The following is a 27,213-nucleotide window of genomic DNA, read 5'->3' as shown; positions in this document are numbered from 1 at the left end:
CTTTTACAGTTTAATTCCATAGGAAATTGGAAATAGCCTGTCAGAGGTGTCCGGGTGGCCCAGCTGCCCCGCCCCACCTGGCCGCCAGAGTGCCCGCTTCTCCCTGCTCCCTGGCTTGGGGGCCGTTGTTGGAAGCTCTTCCGAGGGCTCCTGTGGAGTCTTTCCCGGCTTCTCCTCCCAGGGCACGGTGCTAGCACAGAGCAGCCAGGTCTGGCTGGGGCTCTCCACTCCCGCAGTCTCTGATGCTGCGTTCCAGCCTGGCTTCAGTGTCATCTATCCTGAGGTCCCAGGGAAATTGGAGGAAGGGGCTCTCGGCCCGTCTTAGGGAAACCGGGGCCACCAGGATCCCTTGAGGGTTCCCGCATTATGCTCCCAGGACTCATCACTTTCCCTGGATTCCTAAGACTGCAGTGGGTGACACTTACATCCTCCCTTCTCTGGGTGTCCCCTGCACTTGGGACATCGTGCCAGCATCTCCATCCTCCTCAAGATCCGGCCCGGAAGCCTCAGTATTGCCGTCGCACAGTCATTAGAGAAGCAAGTCTCCAGCATCGCATGCCTGGATGGAACCCCAGAACCACTGCTCTTGAACTCTGTGATTTTGGACAAATTGCTTCATTTTGCTATACCTTGGTTTTCTCATCTATAAAGTAGGGGTGATGACTACAGCACCAAATATATAGGGTTGTTGTGAGGATTACATGGCAGAGCATATACAGAGCATTCAATAAACCTTCAAATGTTAATACTCTGTTTCAGCATCCTTCTCATCCAGCCCCTTGGGGCTGTGAGAGACAGTAGGTACTTGTGAACTGGCCCTCTAAACAAGTGGTGGAAAATATGGCAAAACAGGCCGTCTGTAGCCTCCTGGGTGCTATTCCGTGAAATGACTCTCCACTGAGGTTTGTCACGTACAGACACTGTGCTTGGGGCTGGCGACACAGTGGCAAGCAAGATGGACACGGTCCCTGTCCTCCTCGCGTTTGCATTCTGTGAGGAGGAGGTGAGTAACGGAGGGCCGCCAGTATGGGGAGCAGGGGCCATGGCGTAGGTGAGCTCAGGCCCCGGGGAGGCACGCCTCACCCAGACGCAGTGTCAGCGAGAGGAGGCGATTCCGCAGAGGTGACCTGACAGATGAGCAGGGACGAGCGTGTGTGTGTGCACATGCATTTCAGGGACGGGATGAAGCGTCCCAGAAGAAAAGGTGCGTTGTGCACATATGCCCGAGGGAGCAAGACCCAGCGAAGGAGCTGCAGAATCCTTACTGTGGCTGGAGTGAGGGACAGGAGGAGAAAGATGAAGCTGGAGGAGTGGGAAAGAGCCAGGTCGCACAGGCGTTCTGGATTTGTCCCGAAGGCACTGGGGAGCCTTTGAAGGGGACAGAGTAGGAGGGTGGCAAACGGAGAGTTGCCTTTTAGGGTGCCTAATCGGGGAGGCTGATGGACTGAAGGAGTCGGTCCTGAAGGCAGGGAGACACGCACTGAGGCCACTGCAGTGATGAGGCGTTGGCAGACGTGAGATGCAGCTGTCTTCAGGATGACATTTTAAGGCCACTCCAAAACTGGCCCACTGCACAGTCCCCATTGTCCCTCTTGCTAAAACTGAGAATCAGAGGAGAGCCGTGGGCCTGGACTTGTCAAGTATAAGGTACAGTGTGTGTGTAGGGGGGGAGTTGTTATGATAGGGATTGTTAGTGATTCATTTTCTGGACACATCACAGGAACTTCCTGGTGGACTCATGAGCAGCACCTTCTCCTTGAGAGAGGCCCGGGGATTTGTTTCAGTTGCCACAAAAGGATCTTGACCCCTGCAGTGGGGGCACACAGATGAACCCCATGCCACACCTCCAGCCATCCGTCTTCACTGCCTTGCCCCAGGGGGCTTCTGGTGGAAGCACACACCCACACCCATCTCAGCTTGTTTCTTTCTCATCGTATTCCAGACGTTACATATAAAGAGCAGACTGCACTTCTCTTTGTTTATTTCAAAAGAAGTCAGTCTTCACTGCTTCTAATACACAATGTCTGGAATACAATAAGAAATACAACTAAAAAATTGTAATACCTGAAACGTATAATGTTGTATTAACCTCAATCAAAAAAATTATAAGACATCTAAAAAAGCAGGGTGACTGAAAAACTATAACAAAGAGAAAACATAATCAATAGAAACAGACCCACAAAGGGTAGTTATTGAAAGTGCAGATAAAGACTTCAGAACAACTACTTCAAGTACATTTAAAATTTTAGAGGTCAAAAGGTGATGAGATTAGGATCTCTGCAGACAATTATAAACTCTCAAAAATAGCAAAGTATAAATTCTGGAACTAAAATATGTGAAATTAAAAATAGATTAGATAAAATTAACAGTAGATTAGTCAGAACAAAAGACCACAAAACTTAAACACAGGTAAATTGAAGTTATTCAAAGTGAGGTACAAAGAGAAAAAGAACTGATAAAAATAAAACATCAGTAATAATGATGTTTAATAAAGTGAAATAATATGAAGCAGTCTAAAATATGTATAATTCAAGTCCCAGAAGGAGAGGAAAGAGAAAATGTGGCCTAAGAAATATTTGAAGAATTAGTGGTCAGAATTTTTCAAATTTGATTTTTTAAAAATCGACCCACAGACCCAAGAAGCCCAATAAGTATAAGAAAGATTTTTTAAATGTCATAGTAAAATTCCTAAAAAATGAAAGATAAAATCTTAGAAAGAGTTAGAGGAAGAGAAGTGTACAATAGCAATGAGGATAAGAATAATAATTGATTTGCCACCAGAAATAATGCAAGTAACAAGCAATTTTTGAAATATTTTCAAAGTACTGAGGTTAAAAAAAAAATCAACCTATAATTCTATATCCAGAGAACATATCCTTCAAAACTAAAGGCAAAATAATAACATGTTCAGATAACAGAAAGTGAGAGAGTGTGTAACTCACAGATAGAACTAAAAAAATTCATTGCTAAAGAAAGTCTCTGGGCTGAAGAGAAATGGTATTAGATTGAAAGTTGGATGGAAATGGAAATGTAGCAATGGAAAGTATCAGGAAAAATAAGTATATAAGTTTATTTTTGGTTTTTCTTACAACTGACAGTGTATGTAAAATAATGCATGGTCGGGTTTCCAATATATAATAGAAATAAAATATATGAAAATAATAGTAAACAGGAGTAATGGAAGCCTATTTTTGTAAGGTTTTTCATTTTAAACATGGAGTTTTATATTGTTAATTGAAGAACTGTGATGTACTAAAATTCACCTTTCACTCTCTAGAGCAAGCTAACAAAAAAGTAAAACTGCATAGATAAAAATCTAATAGAGGATATTCACAGGAATAATTAAAATTTCTTGATTGAATTTTTAAAAGGCAGAAAATGAAAACCAAAGGAACAAAAACCTGATGAGATAAATAGAAAACAAATAGCAGGATGTTGTTTAAGCCCAATTACACAATGGCCACATCAAATGTAAATGAGATAAGCACTCCCATTAAAAGGCTGACTTTGATCTAGATGGAGTAACAGGAACGGTCTTTACTTTCCCACAGAAATAAACAGCATACGAAAACTATTTTCAAGACAGCGAACAGCAGAAACAGAGAACAGCGATTCCCGAGAGTGGGAAAAATATACCAAATACGAATATACCAAATCCAAATATACAAAATACAAATATACCAAATACGAATATTACCAAATAGAATATGCCAAATACAAATATACAAAATACAAATATACCAAATACAAATATACAAAATACTACAGCTGCCCTGCTTGTGCTCTGAGAGTTTCTAGACTGCAGTGGAGGAAGGAGGAGCCGGAAGTTTCCCTGAGCTGGAGACGCAGCTAAGAGCAAAGGTTCCTAGAATCTGATAAAACTAAGTATTAAGAGGTATCACAGAAAGAGAATTCTGGAGACCCATAGAGGGGTCTCATGTCTTTAACAGAAAACTGATAAGCCTATGTGTATAAGGAAGCTACTTAAGGCCAGAGAAAGAACCTCTCAAAGGGATCAGAGGGAATACTACACAGAGCTCAAGAGAGCTGCTAATAGTGACCGTTCTCACCCGTAAGATTGAAAACCCTCATGATTCAAGGTGTAGAGTACTCTAAAGGTTATTACTTCTGTGGGAGGTAGGGGATAATTAGCCCTAAAAGAAATATTCCTCTCATCCCATCTCATAAATCATTAAAACAAGACTTAAAATTGTCAAACTGTTTCTAAGTAACTAAACTGTATCTCAGGAAAAAAAAAAGAAAAGAAAAGAATACTCACAGAAATATAAAAACATAAAACCATCAACAAGGTCAAATTCACAGTGTTTGGTATCCAATAAAAAAAAATTACCAGGCATTCAAAGAAGAAGAAATAGAATTCATAAAACATAATGAAGAAAAAAACTTGATCAAAACTGGACCCTGAACTGACACAAATGTCAGAATAAGCAGTCAAGGACATTAAATTGGTTATTATAAATGTATTCCAAATACTCAAAATTTTACATAAATGCATTCAAGACATAAAAATCAGGAAAAACTTACAGAGATAAAACCTGCAGTGTTTGAGATTAGAAAATACACTGAATGGGGTTAAAGGCATATTAGATATTACAGAAGAAAATATCACTGTATTTGAAGACAGTGATAGAAACTATGCAAAATGAGACAAGGAGAGGAAAAAAAAAGTTAAAAGATTAAAGGAGCATCAGGGAGCTGTGAGACAGTTTCAGGGGGCATGATATACATGTAATTGGAGTCCCTGAAGGAGGAACAGGGACAGAAAAAATATATGAAGATGTAATGGCCTCAAACTTTCAGATTTAATGAGAACATTAAAACTAAAGATTCAAGAAACACAACAAACCTCCAGTTCAATCACCAAGTCATATCAGAATCAAACTTACTCCAATCAAAGTTGGAGTAAGGAGAATATCTTCAGTAACGCTGGCAGAGGGGTGGGGTGGGAGACAACCTACACACAGAGGCTCAAAGGTAAAAATGACAGATTTGTTTTTGAAAACAATACAAGCAAAAGACAATGGAGCGATATCTTAACATGCCCAAAAGAAAAATACCTAGTAATCCAGTGCTCTTATCTGGAGAGTCCCGTGGACAGAGGAGCCTGGTGGGCTGCTGTCCATGGGGTCGCATAGAGTCGGACACGACTGAAGCAACTTAGCAAGCACGCATGCATTGGAGAAGGAAGTGGCACCCCACTCCAGTATTCTTGCCTGGAGAATCCCAGGGATGGGGGAGCCTGGTGGGCTGCCATCTCTGTGGTCACACACAGTCGGACACGACTGAAGTGACGCAGCAGCAGCAGTAGCAATCTACAATCGTAAATCATATTCCCAGCACACATCTTCAAAAATAAAAGTAAAATAAAGACTTTTTCAGACATGCCAAAGCTGAAATAATTCATAACCAGTAAACTACAGAGCACAAAGAATTACTCCTTCAAGCAGAAAGGAAATGATACTAATTGCAATCTGGATCTACACAAAGGAATGAGAAACATTATAGAATTATAAAAGATTTCTTTATGTGATCATTTAGTCTTTAAACAAGCATAATGACACTCAGTGTGATTTATAACTTAATATAGGTGAAACCTGTAACAACAGTATAAAGACTGTAAAGGAATAAATGAAAGTATCTCTTTTTAAGTTTCTCATACTCTGTAATGTGGCGAGATATCACTTAAGGGTAGATTGTGACAAGTTAAAGATGCATCCTATAAACTCTAAAACAACCACTAAAATTACAAAAGAGCATAGCTAATAATATAGTGAAAAGATTAAATAGAATCATAAAAATACTCAATCCAAAAGAAGGCAGAAAAATCAGGGGAAAAAACAAAGAAGAGATGAAGAAAAGATGAATAAATATCAAGATGATAGATTTAAACCTAATCATATAATTACATTAAATGTAAATGTTCTAAACACTACTGACTAATGGGCAGAGATTTTCAGATTGGATTAAAAAAGAAAAAGAAAGAAACAAAACTCAACTCTATCTTGCCAACTCTCTTGTGCTGTGCTTAATCAGTCAGTCATGTCTGACTCTTTTCAACCCCATGGACTGTAGCCCACCAGGCTCCTCTGTCCATAGGGATTCTCCAGGCAAGAATACTGGAGTGGGTTGCCATGCCCTCCTCCAGGGGATCTTCCCAATCCAGGGATCTAACCCAGGTCTCCTGCATTGCAGGAAGATTCTTTACCATCTGAGCCACCAGGGAAGTCCATCTTGCCTACAGGAAATGAATTTTATCTATAAAGATAAAAATAAATTGAAAGTAAAATGATGAAGAAAGAGATACCATGAAAAAAGAGATGACAAAAGAGTTATGTCTAAACAAATTTAAAAGAAGGTTGGAATGGCTATATAAATATCAGACAAAGATTTCAGAGCAAAGAATATTACAAGGGAGAAAGAAACACACTTTATCATGATTAAGAGGTCCTTTCATCAAGACATAACTGTAAATGTTTATGTAACTAACAACAGAGGTTCAATACACATGAAGAAAAACTGATAGAATTGAACTACAAGGAGAAACAGACAAATCCACCCCTATAATAAAATATTTCAATATCCTTCTCTCAAGAATTGATAGAATCAGTAGACAGAAAATCAGTAGGAATACAGATGATTTGAATAACAGTATTAACCAACTCGACCTAATTGGCATTTATACAGCACTCCACCCAACAATGCAGAATACACATTCTTTTCAAGTGCACAAAGAACATTTACCAAGAAAGACCATACTTTGGGCCATAAAACAAGTCTAAATAAACTTTAAAGGATTCTAGTTATACAAAGTATGTTCTTCAACCACAATGAAATCAAATTATAAATTAATAACAGAAAGATCTCTGGAAAATCCACAAATAATTAAAACTAAATAACACACTTCTAAATAACTGAGGGGTCAAAGAAAAAATCAAAAGGGGAATTGAAAGGCATTTCATACTGTATAAAACTGAAAAGACAACATATGAAAATGTGTGAGCTGCTACTTTGGCCACCTGATTTGAAGAACTGACTCACTGGAAAAAACCCAGATGTTGGGAAAGATTGAAGGGGATGACAGAGGATAAGATGGTTGAGTGGCATCACCAACTCAATGGACATGAGTTTGAGCAAGCTCTGGGAGTTGGTGATGGACAAGGAAGCCTGGCGTGCTACAGTCCATGGGGTTACAAAGAGTCAGACACGACTGAGCGACTGAACTGAACTAAGTCAGTACTTACAAGGAAATTTATATCACTAATTGCATCTACTGGAAAAGAGAGAAATTTTCAAATTAATGATGTCAACTTCTACCATAATAAACTAGAGAAAAGGCAAATTAAGCCCAAATAAAGCAAAGGAAAGGAAATAATAAAAATTAATATAGAAGTTAATGGAATGAAAACAAAAACAATAGAAAAATCAATGAGTCAAAAACCTGGCTCCTTGAAAATATCAATAAAATTTTTAAATTTCTAGATAAACTGATCAGAAGAAAGGGAAAAATCACATAATTACCAATATCAGAAAAAAGAGAAATGACATCACTACAGATATTTCTAAAACAATTAAAGAAAATGAATTTCAGTTAAAGATCATCCCAAAAGCAAAACCACAGGCTCCAGATGGCCTCATTGGTAAGTATTACCAAACATTTGAGGAAAAAATGTCAGTTCTACACAAACACTTCCACATGATAGAAGAGAATACTTTCCAATTTACTCTACGAGGCCAACAGCGCCAATACCCCTAATACTAAAATCAGACTAAGAAAAAACAATATGAAAAACCAGCCCAATGTCTGTCATGAACATACATGCAAAAATTCTAAATAAAATTTTAGCATATCAAATCCAACCATATATTTAATGATAATACATCATGATGAAATGGGGTTAAAAAAATCAATCAATGTCACGTACCATAATACCAACCAAAAAGAAAAACCATATGATCCTCTCAGTAAATGCAGAAAAAATATTTGACAAAAATCCAATATTTACTTCCTGATTTAGTAAAAATATTCTCAGCAAACTAGAACTAGAAGGGAATTCTTCAATCCTGTGAAAAATGTTTACCCTCAAAACCTTCAGCTAACTCTATACTTAATTGGAAAGAACTGAATGTTCCCTCTCTAAGATCAGGAACAGAAGTGAACATGAATGTTTCTCAGTCGTGTCCAACTCTTTGTGACCCCATGGAATTCTCCAGGCCAGAATACTGGAGTGAGTAGCCTTTCCCTTCTCCAGGGGATCTTCCCAACCAGGGATCAAACCCAGGTCTCCCGCATTGCAGGCAGATTCTTTATCAGCTGAGCTGTCAGGGAAGCCCCAGGAACACAACATGCTGCTTTTTCCCACCTCTACTTAGCACTGTACGTGATTAAATTTGTGTACTTTATTAAATGTTAATTGTGGCCCAATAAGATCATCTTCAAAGGCATAGATTATTGATTAGATGTTTAAGTGATATTATGCTATGCATACTAATCAAGCTAGTCTTTCTCAATATGAACACACAGAACAAAATATATTTCAGACGTAGGAACTGGGAGAGTTTACCATCCAGAGAGTTCCAAAGGATGAGTTTCTGAAAAAATTATAATCTCAGAAGAAAAATTTTTAATGTGAGCAAGTGTGGAAAACAACGGTAAAGTAAATGTAGGCTAAATCTAAACATAGATTTTTGTGAAACAATATAGATCGTGTGTGTGTGTGTGTGTGTGTGTGTCTGTGTGTGCAAGCACAGCCACGTCTGGCTGCTTGCAGCCCCATGGTGGGCCATTAGGCTCCTCTGTCCATAGCATTTTTCAGGTAAGAACACTGGAGTGGTTGCCACTTCACACTCCAGGGCATCTTCCAGACTCAGGGATCGAACTCATATCTCTCGGGTCTCCTACACTGGCAGGTGGATTCTCACCACTAGTGCCACCTGGGAAACCCCTGGATCTAGCTTCGTTGTTCAGTTATTCAGTCTTGTAAGACTCTTTGTGACCCCATGGACTGAAGCACACCAGGCTTCCCTGTCCACTGTCTCCCAGAGTTTGCTCATGGGGATAAGATAGAACAAAGAGAATGATTTTAGGAGATGATTGGAATCACAGCATTTGAAGATTATTTTATTGTTCAGAAGATAATTTTATTGCTTAGTAAGAAAGCAAAGCTATTAACTTTCTCTCTTATTTGGTTCAATATAATGTGTTAAACTTCTAGAGTAACCAATAGGAAAGTTAAAAACAAATTTCTAAATAACTCATTGATTCAACAAGCAGTGGTACATTAAAACATTTAAATTGAACAATACAGCTACCACTGAGTTTTTCAGGAAATATATAGCGTCAATGATTACATTTTAAAAAGAATAGAAGCTCAACATTAGTAACGTAAGTATTCAATGACACAATCCCCCACACAATCCCCACAGAAGGGATAGAATAATAAGTAAAGAAATTATTTAAAAACAAAAAATCAGCAAGGTCAAAAGTTTTCGTTTTGAAAAAATAATAATATAGGCAAATTTCTAGTTACGTTAATCAATAAAAAAGAAAGAAAAGAATGGCTGATATTAAATAGATAAGCTGTGAGAATCTTTGCCAATTTATCTGAAAACCTAGATTAAGGGGCAAATTCCTCAGATACATAACTCATTAAAAGTGACTCAAGAAAAAACAGAAATTTTAAGTAATCTAATGACCATACAAGAAATTAAATCAGTAGTTTAAAATCTTCCTACAATGAAATCGCAGGACCAAAATCCTTTACATCTTCATAAGTATGCTATCATCAGATAATTCAATCTTAAACTTTTTTCGTAGACTTTTTTATGAGCTTAACCTTTTCTTGATTAGAAAGTCAGGAAACGATGGCACAATGAAGAAACTCATCTCATTCTTGGAGATAAATGCAAAATCCTAAACAAAATTGTATCAAACAGATGCCAGCAAGATGCAATAAAAAATTAAAAAAAAAAAAATTCAACTTCACCAGATTGGTTCTGTGCTAAACACGTAAGTGTAGTTCAATATTAGCATGCTGTCAATCATATAAACATAATTTTAAAAGAAAAAACATATGATCAATTCAACATTTATTCATAATAAAAACTCTTGGCAGACTAGGACTAGATAGAGCTTTTCTTAACCTGATAAGGAATACCTTAAAAAAATGTCACAGCAAGTCATATTTAATGCTGAAAACATGCCCTTTATCTGAATAAGGCCAGGAGGGAATTGCCTGGTACTCCAGTGGTTAGGATTCTGTGCATCCACTCCAAGGGGCATGGATTCAATCCCTGGTTAGGGAACTAAGATCTTGCATGGTGTGGCAAAAAAAAAAAAGGGGGGGCTTCCCTGGTGGCTCATTGGTAGAGAATCTGCTTGCCAGTGCAGGAGACACGGGTTCAATTCTTGGTCTAGGAAGATCCCACATGCCTCAGAGCAACTAAACCCAGGCACAGCTATTGAGCCTGTGCCCTAGAGTCCAGGAACCTCAGCTACTGAAACTCACACACCATAGTGCTTGTGCTCTGCAACAAGAGAAGCCACTGCAAAGAAGCCCGCCCACGGCAGCTAGAGCGGCCCCCGCCCCCGGCAGCTAGAGTGGCCCCCGCCCACGGCAACCAGAGAAAGCCCGTGTATCAGCAAAGAACGAGCACAGCCAAAACTAAGTAAATAAATAAAATTATTCTTTAAAAATGGCAAGGATGCTATGATCACTACTAATCAACATTATACTGGATGTCCCAAACCAGTGAGTTAAGACAAAAATAAAGAAAAATTAAAGGTTTTGAAAGAAATACAGTACCATTGTTCACAGGTGCTAGGATTATCTACCCAAATAATATATAAGTGATAAAACAATATGAGAGTTTAGAAAGACTGCTGGACACAAAGTCAGTATTCAGTTAATAATTGCATTTTGCAAAACGTTATTCTTTAAAAAGCCAACTGCAATAATCCCCAAAGAGAAAAATTTTAAAGGAAATTTAACAAGATGTGCAATCCTTTAAGAAAAATTATAAATCCATACTGAAAGACACTTTAAAAGACCTAAGTAAATGTAGGGACGTGCCATTTTCTGGGACAGGAAGTTTCAATATCATAAATACATCATTTCTCTTAACACTGATCTTCAGACTCAATGCAGTTCCAAACAAGATCTCAACAGAGCATTTCTTGGAGCTTGAAGGCAGATTCTAATATTTATATGAAAGAGTAAAGATCCATGGATGGTCAAAAGACCCCTGAAGAAGGAGGAGGAGCTGGGGGGAGGCTGCCTTAACAGGTATCAAGATTTATTATAAAACTATGACAAGGAAGAAAGTGAGATAAGTGCAGGAATAGACCAAAAATAAAGATAAAAGAACAGAGCCCAGGAACAGACCCATGCAAATAAACAGACTGGGTTTACACCAGAGTGGCGTTGAAGACAGATGAGGAAAGACGGACATTAGTCCTGGGACTGTCTTTCTATATGGCAAAAGAACGAAACTGGATTCTTGTGTCAGCAAAACAAAAATCCATTTCCAATGGATTAAATTCGTAAGTGCTAAAGCCAATGTAGGTGAATACTATTGTGACTTCAGATAAAGCAAAGATTCCTCAAACAAGATGCAAAAAGCAAAAATATAAAGATTAGCATATTTGACTATGTTTAAATTAAGAACGTCTCTTCACAAAATGATATCATAAAGTGAAAAGACAAACCACAAATTGAATATCTTTGCAACACATCTAACTCACTAAGGGTTAATATATAGAATATATAAAGAACACCAAAGAATCAATAAGAAGATAAGCTATACAATAGGAAATGGATAAAAGTCATAATCTCTTCAGAGAAGAGGAAATATCAGTGGCTTATAAAATACAAAAATATGCCCAACCTCACTAATCATGGAAATGTCAAATACAGTCACAATGAGATAACAGTATACACCCATCACAGCCTAAGAAAACCAAGTATTAGAAATAATTTAGAGTCATGAAAATTCCCATAAATTGCAGTGGATTGTATTTTTCACACATAAATGGCATAATCATAAAACACTCAATAGCATTAATAATTAATGAGCCACAGCTTCTGCACATGAACATGGACATCTCTCAAAATCATGAGAAGGAAAGAAGGAAGTCACGGAAAAATACACACAATTTATATGAAATTTAAAATCAGACAAAACTAACAGTATACTGTTTAGGAATATATGCATAGTGGTAAAGCAACAAAAAAAAAGAATGATCAGCGCAAAATTTAGGGTAATAGTTTCCTGGAGGGTTGGACATGCGGGTCGGTGGGTGAAGGCAATGAGAGACGAAACCACAGGGAGCTTTGGAGCTACTGGACATGTTCCATTTTTACGCTGCTATTACTCTTTGTATTTGGGTGTGTGTGTGTTTGCGCGTGTGCGTGTGCACTAAGTTGCTTCAGTCATGTCGGACTCTTTTGCGACCCCGTGGACTGTAGCCCACCAGGATCCTCTTTCCATGGGATTCTCCAGTCAAGAACACTGGAGTGGGTTGCCATTTCCTTCTCCATTTGGATGTATATATCATCCTTAATCATCTCTGTGTGTATTTTACAATACATTTTTAAATAAACTAGTTTTTCAAAAAGAACGTAGATTATTATTAATATACAGAGTTCTTATAAAGTGATTCAAAAAAGATCAACGGCAAAGGATTCATGAAAAAATAAATAGAATGACTTTAAACATATAAAAAAGTGTGCAATTTTACTCATAATAATAGGAATGCAAATTAAGTCACAACAAGATATGTTTTTTCCTACTCTTTTCGCTATTTCCCTATATAAATATAGATATGAAATATATGAAGGAAATAGGAACTTTTATACAAGGTCAATGAGAATATAAACTGGAATTAATGTCTTAGAAGGACAACTTGGTAAAATACATCAAAATTTATAATAGATTTTTAGCATTTTATTTTACAGATATAATCATTCATGTGTGCAAAGAAGCAGGCAAGGTAATCTCTCTGTGCTTTGATTTCCTTAGCCATAAAATGACAATAATAACACCTGCCATTTAGATTTATTTTGAAGACTGAATGACTTAATGGAGGAAAATGCATTATATGAAAGTGTCCAGCACTTGTTAAGAGTCCAACAAATGTCAACTGCTTTCATAATTGTTGTTGTCGTGATACTTGTTGGTAGACGTCAAGAGTAGAAACTTCCTAAGTGTGCATCAGCTGTGGACTGATTAGGTAAATTATAGTGTGTCCACACAATGGAACATTATGCACCTATTAAAATGAATGAGGTACCTAAAACCAGCTTAAAGATATAGTGTTAGGTGAAAAAGGCATAGAACCAAAGCATCTATATGGCATGCTCATATTTGTGTAAAATACATAGCCACCAACTTACACACTTAAATGCATATGCTTAAGCAGTGGCTTCTAGGCAGGTAAACTGAGGACTGGGGATCAGAGATGAGAGTGAGATTCCTTTGAAGAGTATGCCTTTTTGTGCTGTCTGAACTTGTCACCACATGTATTGGATGTGTATATAACAGAGAAGGGGCTTCCCAGGTAACTCAGTGGTAAAGAATCCACCTTCCAATGCTGGAGACGTGGGTTCCATCCCCGGGCCAGGGTGACCCCCTGGAGGAAGAAATGACAACCCACTCCAGTATTTTTGCCTGGAGAATTCGATGGACAGAGAAATCTGGCAGACTTCAGTCCATGGAGTCACAAAAAGTCAGACACAAGTGAGCGACTCAGCACACACACACATAATAGAAAAGGGAAAAAAGAGGCGTGCTAAGGGCAAATTTGGCCTTGGAATACGGAGTGAAGCAGGGCAAAGGCTAATAGAGTTTTGCAAAGAGAATGCACTGGTCATAGCAAACACCTTCTTCCAATAACACAAGGGAAGTCTCTACAAATGGACATCACCAGATGGTCAACACCAAAATCAGATTGATTATATTCTTTGCAGCCAAAGATGAAGAAGCTCTATACAGTGAGCAAAAACAAGACCAGAAGCTGACTGTGGCTCAGATCATGAACTCCTTATTGCCAAATTCAGACTTAAATTGAAGAAAGTAAGGAAAACCACTAGACCATTCAGGTATGACCTAAATCAAATCCCTTATGATTATACAGTGGAAGTGAGAAATAGATTTAAGGGACTAGATCTGATAGAGTGCTTGATGAACTATGGACGGAGGTTCGTGACATTGTTCAGAAGACAGGGATCAAGACCATCCCCATGGAAAAGAAATGTGAAAAAGCAAAATGGCTGTCTGGGAAGGCCTTACAAATACTGTGAAAAGAAGAGAAGCAAAAAGCAAAGGAGAAAAGGAAAGATATAAGCATCTGAATGCAGAGTTCCAAAGAATAGCAAGGAGAGATAAGAAAGCCTTCCTCAGCAATCAATGCAAAGAAATAGAGGAAAACAACAGAATGGGAAAGACTAGAGATCTCTTCAAGAAAATTAGAGATATCATGGGAACATTTCATGCAAAGATGGGCTCCATAAAGGACAGAAATTGTATGGACCTAACAGAAGCAGAAGGTATTAAGAAGAGGTGGCAAGAATACACGGAAGAACTGTACAAAAAAGATCTTCATGACCAAGATAATCATGATGGTGTGATCACTCACCTAGAGCCAGACATCCTGGAATGTGAAGTCAAGTGGGCCTTAGATAGCATCACTATGAACAAAGCTAGTGGAGGTGATAGAATTCCAGTGGAGTTATTTCAAATCCTGAAAGATGATGCTGTGAAAGTGCTGCACTCAATATGCCAACAAATTTGGAAAACTCAGCAGTGGCCACAGGACTGGAAAAGGTCAGTTTTCATTCCAATCCCAAAGAAAGACAATGCCAAAGAATGATCAAACTACCGCACAATTGCACTCATCTCACATGCTAGTAAAGTAATGCTCAAAATTCTCCAAGCCAGGCTTCAGCAATACGTGAACCGTGAACTTCCAGATGTTCAAGCTGGTTTTAGAAAAGGCAGGGGAATCAGAGATCAAATTGCCAACATCCGCTGGATCAAGGAAAAAGCAAGAGAGTTCCAGGAAAACATCTATTTCTGCTTTATTGACTATGACTAAGACTTTGACTGTGTGGATCATAATAAACTGTGGAAAATTCTTCAAGAGATGGGAATACCAGACCAGCTGACCTGCTTCTTGAGAAATCTGTATGCAGGTCAGGAAGCAACAGTTAGAACTGGACATGGAACAACAGACTGGTTCCAAATAGAAAAAGGAGTACGTCAAGGTTGTATATTGTCAGCCTGCTTATTTAACTTCTATGCAGAGTACATCATGAGAAACGCTGGGCGGGAAGAAGCACAAGCTGGAATCAAGACTGCCGGGAGAAATATCAATAACCTCAGATATGCAGATGATACCACCATTATGGCAGAAAGTGAGGAGGAGCTAAAATGCCTCTTGATGAAAGTGGAGAGTGAAAAAGTTGGCTTAAAGCTCAACATTCAGAAAACGAAGATCATGGCATCTGGTCCCATCAGTTCATGGGAAATAGATGGGGAAACAGTGGAAACAGTGGAAACTTTATTTTTGGGGGCTCCAAAATCACTGCAGATGGTGACTGCAGCCAAGAAATTAAAAGACTCTTACTCCTTGGAAGAAAAGTTATGACCAACCTAGACAGCATATTCAAAAGCAGAGACATTACTTTGCCAACAGAGGTCCGGCTAGTCAAGGCTATGGTTTTTCCTGTGGTCATGTATGGATGTGAGAGTTGGACTGTGAAGAAGGCTGAGCACTGAAGAATTGATGCGTTTGAACTGTGGTGTTGGAGAAGACTCTTGAGAGTCCCTTGGACTGTGAGGAGATCCAACCAGTCCATTCTGAAGGAGATCAGCCCTGGGATTTCTTTGGAGGGAATGATGCTGAAGCTGAAACTCGAGTACTTTGGCCACCTCATGCAGAGAGTTGACTCATTGGAAAAGACTCTGATGCTGGGAGGGATTGGGGGCAGGAGGAGAAGGGGACGACAGAGGATGAGATTGGTGGATGGCAGCACTGATTCAATGGACGTGAGTCTGAGTGAACTCTGGGAGTTGGTGATGGACAGGGAGGCCTGACGTGCTGTGGTTCCTGGGGTCGCGAAGAGTCGGACACGACTGAACGACTGAACTGAACTGAACTGAACTGAACTGAACTGAACGGCAATCAGGGTAAGTGGGAGGATGGAAGCGGGAGAAGGGGGAGAAAGAGGAGCTGCAGGCAGTGAGAAGCTCCTCTGACCCTGGTTTCTGAGTCCATGTTGTAGTTTAAGCCACCTTCTGGTCATGATGTGACCTCCTAACCCTCTACCTGCCCTGGGGGTGGGGGTGGCATTCTTGCCAGGCCACCAGGAGCATCCTACCTGAGCGACAGTGATGGTTCTCACCTTCCCGTTCACCTCAGCTTCAGGGGCTCTGCCAGTGTGTGTCCGTCCTGTGGCACAGATCCGTCCTCAGTGTAGAGGCAAAATCAGGATTCTGCAAAGCTGCCCAGCGCTCCCCAGGCAGGGAGATAACCCTGGGCGGTAGCAGTGAAACGAGTATTCCACAGTGGGGGTGGGAGGGGGGGGCGAGTGGTCACCTGGAAACCCTGTTTCTACCCGCAGAGCCTGGGACGCTCCTCCACACCTTGCACGAACCTACACACATCTTCACTGAGCTCCTGCTGGGCTCCCTGGTGACAGGGCCCTGGAGGTGTCACCTGTCCCTGCTTCCTTCTTCCCAGCCTTCGTCTCTCCCTGATTCCCCCAGCTCTCAGTCTCTCATCCCACAGCCCTGCAGACCCTTTTTCTACAACAATCACAGAGACCAAACTTCTCTATACAGAGCAGCAAAGTGATGATGGTATTCACGACTTATGAAGTGCTTCCTACGTGTCAAACCCTGGCCTAGGCCACCTCCATATGGTTCATCTTCACAGCAACCTCAAGGGACATCTGAGACCCAGCAGGGTCGAATGACGAGGCTGAGATCACAGCTAGGAAGCAGTGGATTCCAGATTTAAACACAGATCTGAGCATTTCCAGAGTTCATGCTCTTAAATCCTGGGGCGGAGTGCTTCCCAGGGGCTCCCGCCAAGGGGTTGGTGGTGGGAAAGGCCAAGACCATCACCATTTGTGATGAGAGAGGATAGGAGACAGTGGCTTTTTAGTGCTGGCTTCTCTTGTCAGAAATATATTTCCTGGAGAGAAAAAAAATAAAAGGCTCAGTCCAATGATGTGCCTTTGGCTTTCTTCTCTCTCACCAGGGCTAAAGTACAGCATATTCTTCCCCGGGTGGCCTGGGATGGGTGGGACTTGGATGGAAGCAACATCCTGTCATTGTGAAGCCAAGCCTCATCACTGATGCCTCCCCTCCCACCCCTGCAGCACCCTTCAGAGCAGAGTCTGGAACTAGAATTCACCAGCCCTGTGTGATTTCTCCTGGGCGAGTGCGCTGGGCCACGTTAGAAGTACACACGATCCTCAGTATACAGAACTTGCCCACTTCCTCCCTGCGGGCAGTGTGGTCAAGGGCAAGTGTGTCTCTGCAAGCAAGGATGGTTCTGAATGCCTCCTCTGTTGTCTGCATCCCCTTCTCCTGGGCCCTGGAGTGTGGAAAGTTCCCTTGGAAGCACCTGGTTTGCTTAAAAACCATAGGTGGTTTTTAAGTTCTGGGTCCTCTTCTTTGGGAGGTGGGATTAGCAGGTGGGAGTGGTGGTTAACCACAGTTCTTAAATTTTTTTTTTCAACAAAAATGATCAAGAAGGTAGTAAAGCACTTGATCTGTGAGCCGAGGTGGATAGGAACTGCCTGGGTGAAGGTGACAAGAAGGAAATATGAGAATCATCCAAAGACTGAGCTAAAAGAATGAGAAGTAAAAAGGTTTGGGTAGGGGAATGAGTTCAGCATACCCTGGAAGGAGCCCTCCTGGGAAGAGAGGCAGGGGAGAGAGGGCCTGGGAGTGACCACAGGGCTATGTCAAGACCTCACCTGCCACCGCTGCCCACTGCCATGCCCACCTCTGGGCAGACGTCTCAGGTCAACAGATGCCACCTTTGAACTGAGTCCCCTCACTTTTCAGCCTGGCAGAGAGATAAGGGGCACCGTGTTGGGATCCTCAGCCATGTGCTTTACCTCCTCACCTACTTCTGAAACAAGAAGCGAAGATACTTCCCAGAGACCTGTGGCTAGGGGCTGAGCAGGGTTGGGCCTGGCTGCAGCAAACACCCACCCGATAAACAGCTCTTGCTATTGCTTATTATTACTATTCTTTTTCCTATCCTTTCTGCCTCACACTTTCTGGAGAAGTAGTTCCTAGAAAGGAAATTTCAGTTTCTACCCACATGACAGAGTCTTCAAAAAGATCAAAAAAGTTTAGATAGGGACGTGTCCCCTAGTCTCTACCCTTGAAGCTGTACCCCCTCCAGAAATAAGAATTGGAAATGCTTTGAATCTGAGAGGTCGTTTCTCCTGCTTTCCCGTTACTCCCATGATCTTCATCTTGCCTTCATTTTCCTTTATTCTTTACATTTTTTATTGCCAGCTCTATCATACTGAAAAGCATAGCAAACATTATGTACCCTATGAATCAAGGTTGGCAAACCTTGCCATTTGCCAAATGCCCTAACATTTCTATGACTTCACTCAAAAGAACTTTGTTTTTTTGTTGTTATTTAGTCACTAAGTTGTGTCCGACACTTTTTGTGACCCTATGGAGCTGTAGCCCAGGCTCCTTTGTCCATGGAGTTTTCTAGGCAAGATTACTGGGGTGGGTTGCCATTTCCTTCTCCGGGGGGTCTTCTCATCCCCTGGATCAAACCCGTGTCTCCTGCAGTGGCGGGAGGATTCCTTACCACTAAGACACAAGGGAAGCCCTGAAAGAATTCACCTTCACTGTAAAGTCAAAACTGATAATCCTGTCCACATCGGTGTATTTAAAACAGATAGCCAACAAGGCCCTGCTGTATAGCACAGGGAACCCTGCTCAGTGCTGCGTGGCAGCCTGGATGGGAGGGGAGTGGGGGAGAATGGATGTACGTACGTGTATGACTGAGTCCCTGTGCTGGGCACCTGAAGCTGTCACGATACTGCTCATCAGCTATACTCAAATATAAAGCTTAAAAGTTTAAAAAAAAAAAATTATAAAAGGTAATCCTGAACAGCAATGGAGTGTGGGGAGGTGAGCCCTCTGCTCCAGCATGTATCAGGGATTCGGAATGACGGCCTCTCCACCATCTTCATCACCAGGCTTCCATGGTTACCTTGGAGATCAACATCCAGGCAGCAGATATAAGAAGGCAGAGTTGTTTGACGGGTCAGGGCTGGAAGTGGTACACACCACTTCAACCCATGTTTCACGGGCCAGAACTCAGTTTCATGGCCCAGTTCACTGCAACAGAGGCTGAGAAATGTGGACGTCTGTGTGCTCTCCGGAGAAAGAGGAAAAAGCTAGACAACCTCAGCACATTTATGTTTTAAAGTATGCATCCATGGAGTCACCTGCCAGATAAAGCATCAAGAAAACTTGTGTTCCTTCCCTATCACATGCCCTCCCTCTCCCTCCAAAGTAACCAGTCTTCTGATTCTCCAGATAATCCTGTTTTTCCTTTGTAGTTTTCTACCAATTTACTCATTCCTGGGTCTTTCATTTGGAAAAGAAAAAAATCAAACTACTTCGATTTTTTAGGTTTCTCATTAAAACACACAAAAAACTTTCCATTGATGACAAGATTCTACCTAGATGCAAAGTAATGCATAATAGCTATAGCTGTTACTAATATCATTTAAAGGGCACTATGCTGAATATTCTCGGGGAAGGCATGGCACCCCACTCCAGTGCTCTTGCCTGGAAAATCCCATGGACGGAGGAGCCTGGTGGGCTGCAGTCCACGGGTCGCTAAGAGTTGGGCACAACTGAGCGACTTTACTTTCGCTTTTCACTTTCATGCATTGGAGAAGGAAATGGCAACCCACTCCAGTGTTCTTGCCTGGAGAAACTCAGAGACAGAGGAGTCTAGCGGGCTGCCGTCTATGGGGTCGACATGACTGAAGCGACGCAGCAGCAGCAGCAGCAGCATGCTAAATATTCTACTTGGATTCTCAATTAATCCTCACCACCCTAGGACAGAGGTACTACTCTTACCTTTGGTTTCCAAATGAAACTCCCAAGCTTGGAAAAGTCACATGGCTAACAATGTCAGGGTATGGATTTTATCCCAGACAGCAATCCAAATTTTCACTCTACATCTTGTTTTTCTTGTCACCCAACACCTGTTCTCCCCTCTCCTAGTAAATATACAACAATTTTTCTCTAAAGAATTACTCCATTGCCCCTGCGCATCCACATGGTTAATATGGGGTATCACTTACTCCAAAAATGGACACATAATGCAGGCCTAGCCAATTTTAACACTGCATTTGCCTGGACATGGTAATTGATTCAGGAGTGAGTATATGATCCAGCCAGGATCAATGAGTTGCCACAAGACTCTTTGCAGAGCCAAGAAATGGAGAAAAAAATAAACTGGAGCCTGGTGATCTTTCTTGATACTCTGGATCAAGAACTTGAAGTCTGAACTGCTTTAGTTTACATGAACCAGTAAACTCCTTATAAGTGCATTTGAGTTGGGCTTCAGACATTTAACTAGAGATAGCCCAAACATATACACGGATGCCTGTTCAGAATGTTTCAGGAAATATTATTGAGGAGAAAGCATTCTCAAAATGCCTTAATAGTTTATCGTGCTTATAATTTGAAGACTTAGATAATTCCTTGAGGGATCTTTCCATATTCTTCTCTCCTAATGAGAAAACACAAGAAAGAACCCTGTCCAGCTGTAAAATAAGACTTTTCACTGTTCCGCTTCTAAAGAAGGGGTAAGGGAGAAGAGCCTCCCTGGGCGAGAGTGGGCCAGTGTGGATCCAGGAGATTCAAGGCTTTCAGCTTAAAGAGAAAATTATTCTGAACTAATATATTTCTTAAGATCAAATATAGAACAAGAAGGACCCCAGTTATAAAAAGAGTAGCTTCCATTCTGTCACTTCAAACCATTTCGATGATCTTTCTCAGCTGCTAAATTCAGAATACGGGAATTGTTTCCTTCTCCGGTTGAGGCCACACCACCCCTTGTCTCTCCTGGAGTTAAGAAAGAAAACATTTCCACTTCCAGTCCCTGGTTACCCACGCGGGCGTCTCTGCCTGTTGGCCCCACCGCATACTCATTGTTACCCTGGGAGCCTCCACGCCATAAATCTACCCTTCAGCATGAGTGGCCTCAGGCTTAGGGGGGCTCCCTGTGCTCCCTGAGCCAGCCCTGGCCAACTCCTCTGTGCAGTGAGCCTCTGGCCCAGGGTCCAGATGCAGGGAGGAACAGTTTAGCAGCTAGAGATTCCAAGTCCCTGGGCCGGCAAAGCCCAGCTGGCAGAGGGCAGAGGCAAATAATTTAACTCAGTTTTTTTTTTTAATTTTTAATCGAAATGTACTCCCCATACGATAAAATGCACCCGGTTAGAAGAGTCGGACATGACTGAGCGACTTCACTTTCACTTTTCACTCTCATGCATTAGAGAAGGAAATGGCAACCCACTCCAGCGTTCTTGCCTGGAGAATCCCAGGGACAGAGGAGCCTGGTGGGCTGCCGTCTATGGGGCCGCACAGAGTCGGACACGACTGAAGCGACTCAGCAGCAGCAGCAGCAGCGGCAGAAGCATGCAGTGGTTTTGAGTATACCCACAGGGCTGTGCAGCTATCGCCATTGTCTGATTTCTGGATATTTTCATCACCCCAAAAGAGACCTTGTATCCATTAGCAAGTCAGCCCTGAAGGGGAACATGCCACTCACACGTGTCTAGCTTCGGGGTTTTTCCCCTTCCGCTACACAGAAGCGGATATTGGAGAGGATTAGACAAGACACAGAAACTGACGGCTAAGTATCCCCTTCCCCTTGCACCTTGGCTTTCAAGCACAAGAAAAATAGTCCCAGAGGGCCAAGGCTTTCTCGGGACCAAGGAGACATCTAGGACAGCCCGCAGGCACGGGGAGAGAAATGTCATCCTTAGATAAACTGGGATGGTGCCTGGGAATGCCTGTTTGCCTTTTGAGTGTGCGGACTAATGGGAGGCAAGCAAGGTGCAGGGTGAAAGTTAAGGAGGTCCTTGCTCTCAGAGTTGTGCCTGGGCAAGATTTATTACAAGCTGGCTTGACTTTTATTTCTGACTGTATAAAAACCCCTGGAGACCGTGGGCAATTCAAGTGGAGGGAGGTTTCCCCAGAGAAAGATCTTGGGCTTGCTGCACATTTATCTTTGAGGACTCAAATTGGTTTTAATTTGAGTTAAAAAATAAAGGTCAAAGCCCAGGTTTGAGAATTCAATCATAATCACTACTCCAGGGAAATGTGAATTGTCTTCTGTGTTCCAAGATATAAATTCCAGGTGTCTGGATGGGGAACTGGGCAGAGCCTAGGGTAGAGGGGATGGAGTGTGACATTAGCAGAAAAATGGGGTCTACATCTTCCTGATTAAACGTGCTTTCATTGCCATGACTCAACTTTATAAATTCATTGACCTTTTCCTCTGATACATCGTAAAGCTGACTTTCCTTTTCTGACCTCATTTCCTCATTCATCCAACATTCACTGAATGCCTTCCATGATCCAGGCAGAGGGTCAGGCAATGGGCGTACAAAGGAAAATAAGATTTTTTTGTTTTGTCTTCTTGAAGAAGACAATCTTAGAAACTGACCTTTACAGCCCCAGGTCTATGACAGATGTGTGCACAAAGATGGATGAGTGTAAAGAACCAACTTTTAAAAAGTTCATCTCAAAACCAGGGTAATGAAAACCTCTTACTTCTTACAGATTTCATGTAGAAGTCTTAGACTAGCAGTCCATGGATCAGTGCCCACAGAATCCATACACTGGATTTACCACCATTTTTGAAAGAGTTCATATTTTTTAAAACATAAGATGATTTTCTGGCATCTTTTAAGGCACAAAAAGATGTGACAATGGGCCCCCATCCACACAGCAGTGCTTGGCCAGATCTGTGTTGAGGGTTGCCCTCGGGTGGGCCCTGTGCTGGCCATCCTGCCCTGTCCCCACCCGCCCGCATCTCCCAACAGAGAAATTGTGGACCTACCATCCTATGACCACTGCACTGGGCTCACTGAGGCCATTTCACGACTGCTGAGTGCATTTTAAATTTGACCTCTTTGAAGAAGATAGACTCGTCTCTGAGAAAGAATGTTTGGCACAGGTACACAGTGTGTGTGTTTGTGTGTGTGTGTGTGTGAGGGAGAGAGGGCAGGGGGCCGGGGTAGAAGAGAGAGAGAAGAGAGGAAGACACACACACAGAGGCTCAGCGGTTGGCCTATGAATGAGCAGTTAGAAGTAGGTGGGAGGGGAACATGGACACTGGGGTCGTGTCCAGCTGCTTCTCTCTTGGGAAACAGACTCCTGGGTTGAGGATCACTTTTATAATAACAAAATAGTGGGCAAGAGAGACACTGAAATCCATAGACAGGTAGAGACATTGAGAAAGAGAGGCTCACAGTGAAGGACCCTTGGGAAAAGCCTGTCAAAGATGTTCATGACGGTGAGTGGGTCTCATGATCACTGAGCCCAGCCAGGATCTGCCTGAGAGGCCAAAGGCATGCCTGTCCCCACACAGGAAGATGGTCAGGGAGGGTGGAGAAGGCCGGCCGGTGGGGTGCCACATGAGTGGTCCTGAGACTCCGGATATGGCCTGTTGACGATGATGGCGTGTTAACAATGATGATGCAACCCAAATTCCTAGTCATCCCTAGAGCTGAAAGTCGTGGAAGCTGGAGCAGTGGGTGGGGCCTGAGTACACTCCCGAGCCCTGTGAGCGCGTGTGAGTGTGTGTGCATGCGTGCGTGCCTCATCCAGGGTCGCCTGGTTACGGCAGACCAAACTCCAAGCCTTGTGCTCAAGCTCTGCAGACGCCTGTTGACTAGAGGCCCCAGTTATGTGCCGGACGCCTTTGGGACACTAGGAATAAAGCAGCGAGGAGGTCAGACACGTACCTGCCCTCACGGAGCTCACGTTCTAGTGGGGGAGAGACAATAACCAAGTAAATCATCCAGTGTATGAGGAAATACATCAGGTGGTAACAAAACAGAATCAGAGGGCGTGACAGCTAGCCATAGGGCTGGGAGATATTCACAGCTGCAGGGCCAGGGCGGGCTGGCCGGATGACGGGTGTGAAGAGCTTCAAGCAGAGACGCCTGCTGCCACGGAGGACCTGGGGTGTCTGGGTGGCCAGGGGTCCTGAGTTGGGGAGCAGTGTGTGAGGTGGAGGGCCCAGGTGAGACTGGAGGAGGAGGCAGGCACCAGGCCAGCAAGGCCCTGTGGAAAGTTCCGAGTTCACTCTCAGGGCTGTGGGAAGCCGTTGGAAGGTTGTAAACAGGGGAGGGACATGATCAGAATTATTTTCCTTAAGCTCCCCTGGAGGCTGTGTGGCTAGTGGGTCGCAGAGGGCAGGCATGGAAAGCTGAGGGCTGGGGTGGGGCCAGCCCAGCCGCCCAGGCAGCGAAGGTGGAGGGCAGAGGTCAGCCTCATTCCCAGCCCTGCCCCAGGCTCCCCGGGTGCCCATGGCTTACCCCGCTTTGCACCTCTGGTAAGGCATGGCACAGCCTGGGCACACACGCAGTCATCCTGTGAGTTAGAACACTGGGCCTTGGTGACAGACACTGGCTAGCTCTGGGGCCTTGGGCGAGTGATACATGTTCTCTGAGCCTCTGTTTTCTCACCTGTAAAATGGGGAAAACAAACTTTCCTCAGAGTAGGCTGTAGTTACATGTTCTCCCTTGCAAGTCCAGGGCCCCACCTGATGCTTCAAGGCTTTGGTGAGCCCCAGAGAAAACCAGAGGCTGTGTCCCTGCCTAAGGAGGGGCTAGCTGCAGGGCCCATTGGATTACCCAGGCTGAACCTCAAGGTCCCCTGGGCCGCCTGGAGGTCTCACCAGACCTCTTTCTCTGAGCAGGAAAACAGGAGAAAGCGGGCAGGACCCGGGTGAGGACCAGCCCCTCTCTGAGCGACTAGGAGAGGGCCAGGTTAGGGGGAGGCGGAGGACATGACTCACTGGGTCAGACACAGAAGATCCCAGGAGGAGACATTCAGGAAGTGGACCCACCCTCCCCCACCCGCCTGCTGTTTCAGGGAGCACATCTCACTCACATCCCCAAGCTCCTGGATAGGAGGCAGGAGGGAGGGGAGTGGAGCAAAGGGAACAGGGGTCACTGGAAGGTTAGATGGGGACATAAAGGATCCTGGGGCGTGGGGGAGGGGAGGGTGGACAAGCGTTCCAGGGTTGATGGCCCAGCGAACAGCCATCGCCAGGGAGGCACGAGGGGTCCTTGGGGCGAGGGGGGTGGTGGGCAATCAGTGGGAGCTCTAGGGGTGGCAGGAGAGACCACCAAGGGGGCTGGGGTGGTGGGTGGAGTAGCAGACGCCCTGCCAACAAGCCCTCAGCACCGACCATTCCCCTGCTCACTGGCCCAAAGAGGGCAAACCAGAAGCTCCTACAAGGCAGGCTGAGGGCTCCCTACAGGCAGGCCAGGACAGAGGGCTGGGGAGTTCACACTCATTGCAGGACCCCTCAGCCAACGGTTTCCGCCCCTCTGGTGTGCTCAATACCACCTCGCAGGGCCGGAGCCAGAGAGACCCTTCACTATTAACGCACCCACTCTGGGCCCCCTGCCCCCACCTGTCTCACGGCCCCATTCCCCTTGCCAGCACTTTCGGGAATCACTTTCCAAATAAACCACTTGTATTCACATCCTCATTTCAAGGTCTTCAGTGAGGGAGCCAGGCTGAGACAAGAAGGGAGTCAGAGGAGGGTTTCTAGGAAGTTTCAGGAGGTCAGTGAGGGAGGAGAACGGCCAAGGATGGGGAAGGAAATGATGGGAAGTAGGGTCAGCCTTTGTGCAAGGGCAGGGCAGATACCAAGACACGCCCCAGGGCTGCTGCGAGGACCCCTGGGCCAGGCCCTACCCTTATTGGCCCTCTCCATTTCTCTGTCGGGGCTCATCACCCCTAGAACGAGGACGATGGGGAGGGTGAGGCGAAGCCTTTGGTCAGGCCCTGAGGAGACATCTCTCCCAGGGCAAGTACCAAGAAGTCTGGGGACAGAGCTAGACCTCTAAATCCAAGCCCGCTCCCCCTTCCAACTTAGTAGACCTGGTTGGAAGAGTCTCAGATGATAGGATGGCTGAGGTCCCACCCGAGTTTTGCAGGTACTGTAGGTCTGAGTTGTGGCCGGGTCACCATAGCCTTTGAACTGGGCTGTGGGAGGGGTTCTCATCAGGGGGCTCAGGACTCAGGCAGCTGCCAAGTGACAGTGCTGAGGGAGCCCTCAACCTCAGCAAATTGTCTGAGAACAATTCATTCTGAGGTCTGTCAGAGAGCAAACCTCAGACACTGTCCGAGAAGTCCACCCCTCTGGTGTGAGACTGCCACGACTTCCCTTCTGCACCTCTGTATCCTCTCATTCCCTGATGCAACAGATACTGGTCATTGCCTACTGGGTACCAGGCACCCTGCATATCAGGAGGATACACCAGAGAACAAAACAGGCACATTCCTTGCCTTCATGGCCCTTTCAGCCATGGGCAAAACCATGGGTAAATGAGAAAACAAGAGGAGAGACGTTGTTTACAAACTTTCAAAGAGTCCTAAGTAAGTCCTAGAGAGCTCAGGAATGGTAGAGTGAATATAGACGGCAACATTGTATTGGAAACTTGCTAAGAGACTAGATCTTAATTACTACAACCCCTAAAAAAAAAAGATTATGGGGCATGATCCAGGTCTTAACCAACACTACAGTGTCGATCCTGTTGCAATATAGGAATGTATCAAATTAAAATGTTGTACACCTTAAATGTACACAATGTTATAAGTCAAGTATATTTCAATAAGAAAGACAAAGGAAGTAACTTCAAATTGAGAAAAGTTCTGTGAGGGAAATAAGATGATATATTAGCAGTCAAAGGCAAACCCAGGGCTACCCTGATAGCTCAGCTGGTCAAGAATCCACCTGCTATGCAGGAGACCCTGGTTAGATTCCTGGGTCGGGAAGATCCACTGGAGAAAGGATAGGCTCCAGTCCTCTTGGAGTTCACTTGTGGCTCAGCTGGTGAAGAATCCACCTTCAATGCAGAAGACCTGGGTTTGATCCCT

At 43.4% G+C, this 27,213-nt stretch overlaps 1 long non-coding RNA gene across 1 annotated transcript in view; it reads right to left on the bottom strand.

Moving 5' to 3' along the window:
• Positions 1 to 27,213, bottom strand: part of LOC138421535 (uncharacterized) — an 81,546-nt gene that overhangs the window by 7,410 nt on the left and 46,923 nt on the right. Inside the window, exon 3 of the long non-coding RNA XR_011249528.1 lies at positions 24,636 to 24,785. This is a non-coding gene — a long non-coding RNA (uncharacterized lncRNA). The remainder of the gene's footprint in view (positions 1 to 24,635; positions 24,786 to 27,213) is intronic.

Source organism: Ovis canadensis, chromosome 16 (assembly GCF_042477335.2).
Source record: "Ovis canadensis isolate MfBH-ARS-UI-01 breed Bighorn chromosome 16, ARS-UI_OviCan_v2, whole genome shotgun sequence".
NCBI lineage: Eukaryota > Metazoa > Chordata > Mammalia > Artiodactyla > Bovidae > Ovis > Ovis canadensis.
This window is presented reverse-complemented; position numbering and strand designations above follow the sequence as displayed.